This window comes from Emys orbicularis, chromosome 2, assembly GCF_028017835.1.
Source record: "Emys orbicularis isolate rEmyOrb1 chromosome 2, rEmyOrb1.hap1, whole genome shotgun sequence".
Taxonomy (NCBI): domain Eukaryota; kingdom Metazoa; phylum Chordata; order Testudines; family Emydidae; genus Emys; species Emys orbicularis.
The window spans coordinates 234,911,766-234,926,849 of NC_088684.1; the positions used below are offsets into that span (position 1 = coordinate 234,911,766).

The 15,084-nt window shown below is 42.5% G+C and overlaps 1 non-coding gene across 1 annotated transcript; it reads left to right on the forward strand.

Annotated features, from left to right (window-relative positions):
- The first annotated feature begins 455 nt into the window (after positions 1-455).
- LOC135875313 (U4 spliceosomal RNA) lies at positions 456-597 on the forward strand. The gene has a single exon (XR_010561198.1). It is a non-coding gene; the product is annotated as a U4 spliceosomal RNA (small nuclear RNA).
- The last annotated feature ends 14,487 nt before the right edge of the window (positions 598-15,084 follow it).

Below are 15,084 nucleotides of genomic sequence, written 5' to 3' on the forward strand. Positions count from 1 at the left end.
TTATATTGTACAGTGGTAAAAAGATGAAGTTCATATCAGACATCCTCTGATGAACAAAACCAACAGTAGGAGAAATGCCACCATACATAGACAAACATGGACACATCCAGACAAAACCCATAAATGAAGGTCAAACTTACATCACAGTAGACCACATCGTATAGTGTACCGCCCCACAGAGAATTGCTGAGAACAGTAACATATCTGCAGGGCATCCTCAGAGTCAGACTAGAAACTAAAAAGAAAATTAAAGTTTTAAATGGGCTCCAGCACTGTAACTTATAAAACATCATGAGAGACGCTAGATATTTCTAACCTAAGTTGTTAACTACTAATTTTCTTAAAACTGAATGCCAAATCTGCTTGCACATGTGGAATTTACTCACCTGGATTAAGGATGCCATCTCAAATTTAGCCACAGCCAGGAGAGCACTGCTCCACCAAATCTCATGCAGGATCTTGCGCAGTGGCAGTATTGTAGCCAGTGAGGTTAATCCGAGGCGCGATTATTGCTAATTGAAATTTTTTTCCACATGTTGAGAAGGATCTTCTTAGTAGCCAAAGCGATTCTCAAGTATTTGAGACTGCTCAAAGACAGTAAGTGACTAATGTCTCCTTTAATGACTAACTTCAACCTAGGTGAAACTGCTGCTGCAAGGCTAAATGAACTCTAATTAAGAGTTGTGCCATAGGGCATTCCCACAGTAAATGTGTTAGAGAACCTCTGATGTCACAACATTGCCGCTATGTAAATAATAGCGCAAGAGGCATCTTGTGAAGCCATAGTGGGGTTTAATAAATTCTATGTATGGTTTTATATCTTGCAACCTACCTCTTGATATTGCCAAATAGGATGGAATAAATTTGTACAGTACAGTGCAGACATTGCTCCCTTCCAAACTTATTTGTTTTTCCAAGTGTCCACTGGCACCATGTGGCCTGCAGCACCTGCCACATGGTTGATATATAGGAGCAGCACATGTGAAGGCTGCTCAGGTACTTACTGCCTTCCATGCCCCAGTTCTTCTATTCTAGTCTGAATTTTGGCCAAGCTATCAGGGGATTATGAGTGTGGTTTGAATAGAATATCACCACCTTTCTTCCTCGGTTGTTGTTAATGTTAGTTTTCCATCATGATCCAATAATCTGCACCTGACATTCTCACAAACAGCTCTCACACCCATTTTGGGAGCATTTTGTACACAGAGTAATTTATAAAGCCCAGAAATAGGACATTTCAATGTAGCTTTGCATAGTACACGATCCCAATAAGAAAATACTGACAGTCAGCCAAAAGTCTCATTTCTTCCTCCTTAGAACTCTATATCTACATAGTCACCATTTTGGCCAAGCAATAAGCCTAATTCATCCTGACATTAAAACTTAATTTCCCCATTACCACAAAGGTCCCCAAAGTGTGGATACTCCTTTATCTTTTCACTTGTGTTAAAGTGAACTTTTCATATATTTACTGCTGTATTTTAACCAACCAAAGGCCTGGACAAACCAATACAGGTATATCTTCAAAATCTTAGAAGCAACCATGCAGAAAATTGAGAACTAAGACTGAATTCTCAAGTGATGAGCCAGAATACTTGGGAAGCAGATGTTCTTTTAATAAGCAAGCCTATTAAGAGACTGACACTTAGGAGACAAGTTATTCTGGCACTGAAAAATATGGTAGACACTAAAGCCTGATTTGCAACATCAAATACAAAACAGTGCCAAAATCTGTTGAATTTACTATAACCATGATCAAAAAACGTCCCCCAGAAGTCTTATATATCATCCAAAAATAAACCAATTTTTTAACAATAAAAATTCTGCATTGATTAGATATAGAAATTCTACAAAACTTGATCCTGCCATGTCTAGGAATGCTCTTTTTATTTACTTTTTAATGCCAAAAAAAAAATCAAATGACCTTCTCACCAGTGATAGGTGCTAGGTTGCCAGTCCTGGAGACCATAGCAGATGCAGAACAAAGAGATATGCAGTGAAAGGTGCCCTGACCACATTGTCCAATCAATGCAAGGACCTGGAGAGATCACTTCTAGGGGGATACAAGCTATCTTAGATTTCAAAGCCTAGTGTTTCCTCTCCTGAAACTGCCAGCAAGGATACCAGCAAATCAATGCTAACTGTGGTGGTCACTTTTGTGATATGGTCACTTGTTCATTAGGGAACAGACTGAGACCCGGCCAGGCTTTCTGTTTCATAACTACAAGGAAAGCCTTCATCCTCCTCTTCCCTCAATATAGCCCTTTCCTCCCTTCTTTTTCCAACTCCTATGATCCAGTTAACCCAGCCCCTGAATTTTTTGCCCTTATTTAACAAAACAAAACCCACAGTGATACAAATAATTATTTTTAAAAGCAGAGCTACCACATTGTTTGCCCCCCACTCTCATTTCTATGTTGCATCCTTCACCTCTGCCCCTCAACCTTTGGTCTGTTTCTCTATTTAGATTTTTAGTTCTTCCAGGCAGGGACTCTCTCTTTTTTTAATGAGACTGTACAGCACCCAGCAGGGCCCCGATCCTGACTGGAACCACTAGACATTACCAGAATAAAAATAAGTAATAACCACCACAACAGTTCAAGACTCACTAGCCCTCCTGAAATAAATCTGTAGAGTTGAAAACTTGTTCTTTGGGATTAATCCTGCAAACAGGTCCCCACTTGAGGTCCCTTACTCCCGTGCAAACTCCCACTGAATTCAAGGGAACTCAGGGTATGTGTGCATGTTATCTATTTGCAGAATCAATTCCATTATTTGCATTCCCAATAAAGAGTTCAGAGATTTGTGTAAGAATTTTAAATCTACACATCTTTAAACAAAAAATAGAAAACACAAGCAGTTCTAGAAATAGCTATATGGAAAAATGTATTGAATACTGCTACACATTAGCTTCAGTAGGAGGTTTGTAAATGCCAGCTCTTAAGTACTAATCTGTAAAACATTTCAGAGAACTGACAGAACAAATTACATCTTATAACAGTCCACAATCATCTACTGGGGCAATTATTCTCTCAAAGAGAAGTAAAAGATAAAATACATGCTAGATTGATTTTCCAAGAATTATTCTTACATTTTTAAGATGCCTCTAATACCTCATTTCAGGTACTTCCTTTAGATTGTATCATAACAGAATGGTTAATGTAGCTAGATTTGTTTATCGCTAGCGAACCAAGGATAAATTGTTGGAAAAAAACAACTAAGTGCTACTATGTCTAATGGATAATCACTGCATTTATAACTTAGTCTTTATATTCAATTTTGCTGTGCTGGCTTATTATCCTTTGCAGTGACAATCACCAGAGTCTGTCCTTGAAATGGCTACTGTTACGTTCAGAAAATATGTTTACCCCACTTTGTTGTTGTTATTTTGTTGTTTATTTCTTACATACATGCGCAGAGCATTAGAACATAAATGGATGAGAGGCAAGCAGGCCACCCCTGAATAGGGCTGCTTGGACACCTTGGTAGCTGCCTCAGGTTCCTTATGCCCCTTACGGAATTCTGCAACCATCACACCAACACTTTTGAGTAGGGTTGCCAACTTTCTAAGTGCAGAAAACCAAACACCCTTGCCCTGCTCCTTTCCCGAGGCCCCGCTCTCCCCCACCCCTTCTCTGAGGCCCCACCCCCCACTGACTCCATCCCCCTCCCCCGTCACATGCTGTCCCCCACCCGTGTTCACTTGCTCATTTTCACTGGGCTGGGGAAGAGCGTGGGAGGGGGGAAGGGCTCTGGCTGGGGGTGCGGGGTTTGAGGTGCAGGAGGGGCCTACGGGCTGGGACAGGGGGTTGGAGTGCAGAAGGGGGTGAGGAATCCAGCTGGGGGTGCAGGCTCTGGGGTGGGACCAGGAATAAGGGGTTTAGGGTGCAAGAAGGGGCTGAGGGGTTCGGAGTGTGGGAAGGGGCTCCAGGCTGAGGCAGGGTATTGGGGTGTGGGAGGGGGTGAGGTCTCTGGCTGTGGGTCCAGGCTCTGGAGTAGGGTCAGGGATAAGGGGTTTAGGGTGCAAGAAGGGCTCTGGGCTGGGGCCAAGAGGTTCAGAGTGTGGGAGGGAACTCAGGACTGGTGCAGGAAGTTGAGATGAGGGGGGTGCTGGCTCCAGGAGGGAGTTTGGGTGCGGGATGAGGCTCAGGGCTGGGGAAGGGAGTTGGGGTGTGGGAGGGGGTTTGGGGTGCAGGCTTCGGGCAGCGCTGACCTCAGGCAGCTCCAGGGAAGTAGCGACATGTCCCTCCAGCTCTTAGGCAGAGAAGAGGCCATGTGGCTCCGTGCGCTTCCCCCACAGCTCCCATTGGCTGCAGTTCCCGGCCAATGGGAGCTGGAGAGCCGACTCTCAGGGTGGGGGCAGCACGTGGCGTCCCACTGGCCGACCCTCCACCTAGGAGCCAGACATGCTGGCCACTTCCTCGGGGCCACTTCCTGGGAACCACGCAGAGCCGGGCAGGGAGCCTGCCAGCCCCGCTGCAGTCAACCAGACTTTTAGCAGCCCGGTCAGGTGTGCTGACCAGAGCCGGCAGGGGCTTTTTTCAACTGGATGTTCCAGGTGAAAACTGGACACCTGGCAACCCTACCTTTGATGCATATGTCTAGGCAAAAGTATGGAGGAGTGGAGGGTGCCCTAGACCTATCATCCTCTCTTTAGACCATTCAGACAAAGTTCAAAGGTCAGACGAAGTCTAGACATTCAGCGCCTCAATGGTTGCAGCTTCTACCAGAGAGAAACAGATTAGAGCTGCTGCTGGTTGCCTAATGCCTCAATGAGGGCACATTTCTGTCAGGGTGATGTCCCTTAGCCTTACTCCAACCAAGGAATACCCACAAGGCAGTGGGGGCTAGAGTTTTGAGACACCCTATACTCAACTTACTCTGGAGGTTGCAACATTGTGATATTTTATAGGTGCTACCTCAGAAGTATCTCCTCCACATAGCCACCAGGCCCTCCAGTCAGATGCAGTTTATAACCATACCCAGCCCCATAAATGGATGGGGCATTAAGAAAAAGAGTCTGTTTCCACTTTTTGATAGAGATGGAATGGAGTGTAAGCCAACCATTTATGAATGGTTCATAAATACTTCTTGCCTTAAAAATAATAAGACTAGGGCTATTGATTAATCGCAGTTAACTCACGCGATTAACTCAAAAAAAAGAATTGTGATTAATCGCCAATTTAATCACACTGATAAACAATAGAATACCAATTGAAATTTATTAAATATTTTTGGATGTTTTTCTACATTTTCAAATATATTGATTTCTATTACAACACAGAATACAAAGTGTACAGTGCTCACTTTATATTATTATTTTTGATTACAAATATTTGCACTGTAAAAATGATAAACAAAAGAAACAGTATTTTTCAATTCATCTCATACAAGTACTGTACTGCAATCTCTTTATCGTGAAAGTGTAACTTACAAGTGTAGATATTTTTGTTACATAACTGCACTCAAAAACAAAATATCAAATTTTAGAGATTTTAGAGCCTACAAGTCCACTCAGTCCTACTTCTTGTTCAGCCAATCACTAAGACAAACAAGTTTGTTTACATTGACGGAAGATACTGCTGCCTGCTTCTTATTTACAATGTCACCTGAAAGTGAGAACAGGCATTTGCATGGCACTTTTGTAGCCGGCATCGCAAGGTATTTACATGCCAGATATACTAAACATTTGTATGCCCCTTCATGCTTTGGCCACCATTCCACAGGACATGCTTCCATGCTGATGATGCTTGTTAAAAAAAACACCACCACATTAATTACATTTGTGACTGAACTCCTTGGGGAAGAATTGTATGTCTCCTGTTTTACCCGCATTCTGCCATATATTTCATGTTATAGCAGTCTCGGAAGATGACCCAGCATATGTTCGTTTTAAGAAACCTTTCACAGAAGAATTGGCCAAAAGCAAAGAAGGTAAGATTTCTAAGGATAGATACAGCACTTGACCCAAGGTTTAAGAATCTGAAGTGCCATCCAAAGTCTGAGAGGGACGAGGTGTGAAGCATGCTTTCAGAAGTCTTAAAAGAGCAACACTCAGATGCAGAAACTACAGAACCTGAACCACCAAAAAAAATCAACCTTCTGCTGGTGATATCTGACTCAGATGGTGAAAATGAACATGCGTCAGTCCATTCTGCTTTGGATCATTATTGAGCAGAAATTATCATCAGCATGGACACGTTTTCTGGAATGGTGGTTGACGCATGAAGGGACATAGGAAACTTTAACGCATCTGGCATGTAAATACCTTCCGATGCCGGTTACAACAGTACCATGAGAACACCTGTTCTCACTTTCAGGTGACATTGTAAACAAGAAGCCGGCAGCATTAGCTCATGCAAATGTAAACAAACTTGTATTACAAATATTTGTAATTAAAAATAAATATAAAGTGAGCACTGTACACTTTGTATTCTGTGTTGTAATTGAAATCAATATATTTGAAAATGTAGAAAACATCCAGAATATTTAAATAAATGGTATTCTTTATTTTTTTAACAGTGTGATTAATCGTGATAAATTTTTTTAATCGCTTGACAGCCCTAAATAAGATACAAGGAGTATTTTAATGTGTACTGATTTAGGGAAGATTCTCACTGTACAGTATGTTCCATCTTATGCATTATAACCATTTGAATTCAGAGCTCTGAAAACACAGTTTACAGGAGAGATGGCATTAGAGCTGGATGACTTCTTTTTGGTGAATAATAAAGTTGTCCAAAAAAATGCATTTTGGGGGGTACCAAAACTATTCACGAATTTAGATTGAATTTCAAAAAAGTCAAAAGAGTTAATTTCAGCCATTCCAAAACGCTTCTTTTCAACTTTTCATTTTGGAATGAAATTTAGCTAAATTAAAAAATAAAAACAAAATAAAAGGGAGGGGGAAACACACCTGACAAACCAGAATGAAACAAAACAAAAAACATTTTATTCAACCCAAAATGAATTTGTTATTGTTCTCATTTCAGTGAGAAAAAAATTGAAAAAATTCAATTTTGGTTTTCAGTTTTTAGTTCAGCCCCCATTGGTTATATAAGGGTCTGAGGAATACAGTGGAAACATATAGCAGAAAAATTAATGAAGTGAAGCATCAAAGCAGCAGGGAGTACAACCACTGCCCGTGTGGAAAGGAAAGGAACAGGTCAAATACAAAGAGGCAGATAGTGGGTGTGGTGGGGAACTTAATTCCAAATAAAAATAGTGCACTGTGTAATTGTAACCTAAGAACTCTTTTGGTGTATTGACTTCTGTGTGCTGTAAGCTCTCAGGACATGCGGTGGCAATTTGGAGTAACGGCAGGAGTAGATCCAGGAGCGAGGTACCAGGCTGAGGGGGTGAAGCTAGAGTCAGCACCAAGGAGCCACACCAAAGGTCAGAACTGAAGTCAGAATCAGGAGTAGGGCAAGGAGACAAAGACCGGACTGAAGTAGCCAAAGCCAAGGCTGGAGCGAGGACTGGAAACCGAAGCAGGAGCAGGGCAAGTGCAGCTGTGGGCATGGTATGCATTGAGTAGCTGCTGTGCTATTGCAAAGCTCAAGAAGCAGGCCGCTGGCTCCTTTGCCCAATCAGGAGGCACCATTTTTGGCAAAGGCTCACTGGGCCCAGATGAGCTTCCTGGGTTGCCTAGCAACCAGGCTGAGAGCTTGCTGTGCTCCTGGCAGGTGCCAGTGCAGGAGGAATGATAAAAAAGCTCCTGGCAGAACCTGGAGAGATATTAGCTATAGTCCATATGACCCTACAGGCTGGTAAAGGCAGATGGGTGGTTCTGAAAAACAGATTTAAGGCATTCAACAACAAATTTAACTAATGAACAGATCCTCATGGATAGTTTTCCAGAAATTCTATGGATGACATGCTGGGGTCTAGATAAACAGTGGAAAATAGGAACCTAAATCTCCCTCAAAAATATCATTAGCACTAAATGAAGGTTGCTAATTTGTCCTCTGTCAAAATTAGTTGTAAAGAATGTTACAGTTAAATGTACACAAGTCTGGAAATTCTCAGGTAAGACTGTTTTCTATATCGATAGTCTCAATATTCATGCTCAAAACCAATCCTTACCACAAACCCAAGGTATGTACCAATAGCCTAAGGATGGACAACTTGCTGTATGAAACACCGTGGTCCATCCCTGTTTAGGGATAGAGAGCCTGGGTCCACCCAACTCCTGTTCCTTTACATAGCTCCTTTAAGGAAACTGGTATTCAAGGGAGCAGCAGACTCGCTGGAAATGGGGCCAGGCACTGATCAGGTAGCTACCTCTTAAACATGATAAAAGCCAGATTTTAGGGGACTCCCGAGAGGAGAGAGAGCAGATAGCCTGGAATGGAAAATTACAGGGGACATCGAGTCAGGAGAAAGGCTCCCTGGGATGGGAACCAAACCCAGAAGGGAAATTGGTGGGCTAGGGAAGCCTGCCTGAATCACAGCAAAGTGCCAAGAAGGAAAGCTGCGGGATCCCTTAACCAAGAGGACATGGACGGCGAGTTCTATGGGCCCATGGTGCCTGGGCACCAGAAATATTCCTGGCCCGGGGCCCAGCTCCAGCAATGTTTGAGGCCAGCTCTCTCCCTCGCCCCCCCCCCGGCTATTTAAAAAGGCCAGGGGCCCCCACCCAACACCTGCAGCCCCTGGGTGGGGTGGGTCTGTGTCCCACCCCAAGTGCCCCTGCGACCAATAGGAAGCTGCAGGGGCAGTGCCTGGAGGTAGCAGCACATGGAGGCCCCAGCACATGGAGGCCCCCTGCCCGCCTTGCCTAGGAGCTCCAAGTGCCGCACACACACCCCCTCCCAGAGCCTGCACCCCACCCCCTTCCCACACACCCCCTCCCAGAGCGTGCACCCCACCCCCTTCCCACACACCCCCTCCCAGAGCCTGCACCCCACCCCCTTCCCACACACCCATGCCCCCAAACTCCCTGCACCCCTCACCCCCTCCTATACCCCCACCCATTGCCCCAGCCCAGAGCCTGCACCCCCGTCCTCAGCCCAGAGCCTGCACCCAAACTCCGTCCCAGAGCATGCACCCCTCACCCCCTCCTGCCCCCTGCCCCAGCCCGGAGCCTGCACCCAACACCCAAACTCCATCCCAGAACCTGCACCCCCACCCCCTTCCCACACACCCTCTCCTGCCCCCAAACTCCCTCCCAGAGCCTGCACCCCTCACCCCCTCCTGCACCCCAATCCCCTGCCCCAGCCCAGAGACTGCACCCCAGACGTTCTCCCCAAGCCTTAGGCAGGTGAGGGGGGGCAGAGTTTGGGGGGGCAGGCTCTGGGCACCACCAAATTTTCTACAAACCTGCCGCCCCTGCAAGAGGAAGGAGCTAAGTCCAGGGACCAGGTCAGGAGGAGACCTGTGAGAGACTCACCAGAGAGGCCAGGGGCTGCAGTGGGACTGGCGGAGCTCCCCCAGTCAGTGGGAACTGGAGAGGAACCTGAAGTCTTGGAACAAGGATGAATTGGAAGCCCCAAGAGGGATGGATTTGGGCCAGAAGGGCCAAAGAGACCTATATTTTATAAAGACAAACATTCCTCTTCTTGGGGCCTAATCTATTAAATACTCTGGGCTGTGAGTAAATTATTGGGAGAACTAGGACAGAACTGAAGGTAGGGTGCCATCCAGGGCCACATCATGCCATAGCAGGGGCATGCTTGGTGACAGCACGTGGCCTGTTGCTAAACTAGCTACATAATTGCCTGAGCTTGCAATTTTAAACTGTTTCTGTGTAAAGAGTGTCTGGCCTTGTATATACTAGGAAAATTGTGCTAAAATTTCCCACTGATTCATCTTCACCAAGGGGAGTGCTAACATAGACAAGGTATTGGCAGCTGCCAGCATTGGGTTCTATTCACCTGCTCTAATCAGAGCTAGATGACCTGGAATTTAAAAATACCGGCAGCTACCTAAACCTCTGACTAAAGATGTGACACAACCTTTCATGACAGCAGCTGATGATGCTTGTCTAAGGATAGACTTTATGAAATGGGAAAGAGAGCGAGAACAAGGCAAAAGATGCAGACAGAGATTTTAAAATGCTAGGCTATTGCTATCAGTCTTTAGTATTTATAACTTATGTTTCATGACCCATACTATCCTGCAATGGGCAACACACAAGAGTATATTAATTTCCTTATTATTATGTCTCTCTCCATTTTTAAAAAAACAGTACACAGCTTCAGTAGCACTAGAATTTAGGCTGTTCTGCTGCTTTATAAGTAGACTTGGCAAAAAAAAAATTTTTTTTTAATTTCAACTGATATTATCTATGTTTTATTTTTATTTTCTATTTTTATTCATTTAAATTTTCACAATTGCAGGAAATTATGGGAGGTCAGGCCATAGGGGTGTCAGATCACACCTGGATCAATCGGTCTTCAGCTGTTGTTAAGACTGCGCCGATCACAACACGTCCGCCATTCTTCTCGCATTCTTGCCTTTCTTATCCACATTCGTCTGAAACGTTTAACAAATGTCATCTTTCCATCTTCTTGGAGGCCGACCAGGTGGTCTTTTCTGTTCTCGCGGGTACCACTCAGTAATGATTGCGGTTCACCTATTGTCCGTGAGCCGTGCTATGTGGCCCCACCCATCGTATCTTATATCTACTTTCCACGACAATATCTTTCACACCACTGTGTTCTCTGATCATTTCATTTGGGATACGATCCAGAAGGGAAATTCCCAGCATAGCTCGTTCCATTGCCCTTTCAGCTACCGACAGCCGCTGTGCTTCTCTCTTCGTCAGTGCCCACATTTCACTGCCATACAGCATGGCTGGCAGCACTGTTGAATTGAAGATATTTGTACGTGTGGTCTTGTTGATTTTTCCTTTGAGGACGTCCTTTGAGGATGGAATTAAACATACACCATCCTGCCCGAATCCTTCGAGAGAGTTCTCCATTCATGTCTTGGCGCATATTAACTTCTTGGCCCAAATATATGTACTGTTCCACTTCTTCAATTTCTTGAAAAAAAAGGGGTGTCAGATAATTACTATTTAATGCCAGCGAACGTTGAGATTCAAAAAGTTAAAGTTTTATAACTGTTAAAACACAAATTGGCAACATCACATGTCAAAATATGCAAAGTAAATATCCTTAAATCAAACTCTTGTAAGTTCTCAAGCAGCATTTTTCTTACTTTACCTATCAGTAAATTTAGATTATTACTGCTGGAAATATTTTTTCATTGGTTTGTGTGTGCACAGTAAAATCGATGTTTACCAACACTTACCTATAAAAATCTAATACTTCCAAGCCTATTTATAAGGGCCAGGGTAACAAATGTTGCCAGTGCACCCTTGGGAACAAACCTTCGAAGGAGGAAGAGCAAACAGGTGGAGTCTGATTCAGCAGCACCCAGGCCACAAAAAGGCTCAGGAGAGACTCCAGTCCCAACCCAAAGGGAAGCCTCGGATGGCAGTGGAGGATTCCTACTAGCACAGGAGCACTCTGGTCTTTGGGAGCAGAATGGACTATGCTGATCCACTGTTTCAGTTACTAAAAGCACTCTGTAGTCTTTTCTTTATAGAGCAAAACTTGCTGCCGCCATCATTTTAATAAGGGCTGTCAAGCGATTAAAAAAAATTAATCGCGATTAATTGCATTGATAAACAATAGTAGAATACCATTTATTTAAATATTTTTGGATGTTTTCTACATTTTCAAATATGTTGATTTCAATTACAACAGAATACAAAGTGTACAGTGCCCACTTTATTTTTGATTACAAATATTTGCATTGTAAAAAACAAAAGAAATAGTATTTTTCAATTCACCTCATACAAGTACTGTAGTGCAATTTCTTTATCATGAAAGTTGAACTTACAAATGTAGAATTATGTACAAAAAAAACTGCATCCAAAAATAAAACAACGTAAAACTTTACAGCCTACACAAATCCACTCAGTCCTACTTCAGCCAATCGCTCAGACAAACAGGTTTGTTTACATTTGCAGGAGATAATGCTGCCAGCTTCTTGTTTACAATGTCACCTGAAAGTGAGAACAGGTATTCTCATGGCACTGTTGTAGCCGGCATCGCAAGATATTTACGGGCCAGATGCGCTAAAGATTCATATGTCCCTTTATGCTTCAACCACCATTCCAGAGAACATGCGTCCAGGCTAATGATGGGTTCTGCTCAATAATGACCCAAAGCAGAATGGACCAACGCATGTTCATTTTCATCATCTGAATCAGATGCCACCAGGAGAAGGTTGATTTTTTTTGGTGGATCAGGTTCTGTAGTTTCCACTTCTGAATGTTGCTCTTTTAAGACTTCTGAAAGCATGCTCCACACCTCGTCCCTTTCAGATTTTGGACGGCACTTCAGATTCTTAAACCTTGGGTCGAGTGCTGTATCTATCCTTAGAAATCTCACAGTGGTACCTTCTTTGCATTTTGTCAAATCTGCTGTGAAAGTCTTCTTAAAATGAACATGTGCTGGGTCATCATCCAAGACTGCTATAACATGAAATATATGCAGAATGCGGGTAAAACAGAACAGGCGACTTACAATTCTCCCCGAAGGAGTTCAGTCACAAATGTAATTAATGCATTATTTTATTTTTAAATGAGCATCATCAGCATGGAAGCATGTCCTGTGGAATGGTGGCCAAAGCATGAAGGGGCATACGAATGTTTAGTATATCTGGCATGTAAATACCTTGCAACGCCAGCTACAAAAGTGCCATGTAAATGCCTGTTCTCAATTTCAGGTGATGTTGTAAATAAGAAGCAGGCAGCAGTATCTCCCCTCAATGTAAACAAACTTGTTTGTCTTAGCAATTGGCTGAACAAGAAGTAGGACTGAGTGGACTTGTAGGCTCTAAAGTTTGACATTGTTTTGTTTGCAGTTATGTAACAAAAAAATCTACATTTGTAAATTACACTTTCACAATAAAGAGATTGCACTACAGTACTTGTATGAGATGAATTGAAAAATACTATTTCTTTTATCATTTTTACAGTGCAAATATTTGTAATCAAAAATAATAATATAAAGTGAGCACTGTACACTTTGTATTCTGTGTTGTAATAGAAATCAATATATTTGAAAATGTAGAAAAATATCCAAAAATATTTAATACATTTCAATTGGTATTCTATTGTTTAACAGTGTGATTAATCATGATTAATTTTTAATTGCGATTAATTTGTTTGAGTTAATCGCATGAGTTAACTGCGATTAATTGACAGCCCTAATTTTAACATATGACTCCTTAGGATTTACTTCTAGAGGACATGTGCATATACTTATTTTATACAAGTGAATGTCTACAAGAAGTGCTATTCTTTAAATTTAAACTTCAGTAATTAGTAAAAAATATGAAAGAAAACAGTCAGTTAAAGTTCTAAATCAAGACATTTTACCTTGGCTTGCAGAAGGCCTTGCACAGCTGGCTAACCCACACATCGTTCCAACAATTCCAGTCTCTAAGACTAAGGGCACGTCTTCACTACCCGCCGGATCGGCGGGTAGCAATCGATCTATTGGGGATCGACTTATCACGTCTAGTGAAGACGCGATAAAATCGATCCCTGATCGCTCTGCCGTCGACTCCGGAAATCCACCGTGGCAAGAGGCGGAAGCGGAGTCGACGGCGGAGCGGCAGTTGTCGACTCGCCGCCGTCCTCACAGCCAGGTAAGTCGACCTAAAATACGCAACTTCAGCTACGCTATTCACGTAGCTGAAGTTGCGTATCTTAGGTCGACACCCCCCCCCCCCCCCGTAGTGTAGACCTAGCCTAAGGAAAAGAAACTCTTGATTCCTAGAAATCAAATCAGAACACGGAGCAACTAGGGAAGTACAAATTTCCAGCTTCTTAAGAATGTTTTCTCAGAGTTCTCCCATTTCTATAGCTCCTCTCAGTTTCAGCACATATGCCAGAAACATCTGGTTATTCTGGCTGGCTGCTGAACAGTACAGTTTCAAGTCCTCTTTCTCAGTTTATGCATTGTTTCCTTCACCTCAAACTTCACAGAAAAAGCTCATGTGTTCAGTTATATTTGAGTTATACAAACTTTTAAACGAGGAAACTAAAATCCAAATCAGACTTAGCAATATAAAATATACTCCCACCAATGCAACAACCATATACCATTACCAAAGTTACAAACCAATGAAAAATTGCTTTGCAGTGCCATTTTGTAATATTGGAAGCTGCACCGCAGAACCAGATTTCCGGAGTTTTCACAGTAACTTTTTACAGTAGATGTTAAATGTCTCCTTCTAGTCTACTTTTCCCTAATTTCTTATAAAGATGAATACACTGAATCTCTTGCTAGATGTCTGCTTAGTATTTCTCCTTGGATTTCTGGGCCTTTATTACTGGTTTCTTAAACAGTGGCAAAGTAATTGAAACCAGTAAAAATATATAAGGCAAAACTTTTGCAATCCATCTTTCTTCTTGATTTTTTGACTTCCTTTAGTGTCTCAAGCCCCCCACTTCACTTTTATCTAACTTTTGCTGTTGCCTCTCTTTATTGTTTCCTTCATGGTTTTTTTTATAATAAAGAAATATATAATATTTTGCAACAGACTAAGCCATGTTTGATATAAAATTAGTATAAATGGTCAAATACTGCAGCCTTATCCTTCAACTCCTATTGAAATCAATGGGACTACTCACTAAATAATGCTCAACTCAGCCTGAGTAAAGGTACCAACATCTGGCCCTAACAGACAAATAATGAGGCCAACATTTTCAGAGCACCTGAATCAATGGCCTGATTTGAACAGGGGGGTTCAATAGGAGTAAAGGGTGCTCAGATCCTCTGAAATGTAGGCCACTGGTTTAGATGCCCAAATACGCATTCAAGGGTCTTATTTTAATTTCCCAAGTTTGACGGTTTTGGTCTGCATGTTCATTTCTTTATTTCAAAAGGGCTGTACTTTTTACTATCTATTTTACATAAATATTTAAGTATATAAGTAAGGTTCTTTATCTTCTTCCCTTCCTAAAAACATTAAATAGAAGATAGGGTGGCCCTAAGCTCAGAGCCAATTCCTAGAGTCTCCATCAAGGAGAAAACCTGCATTTGTCATATAATTTTAAAT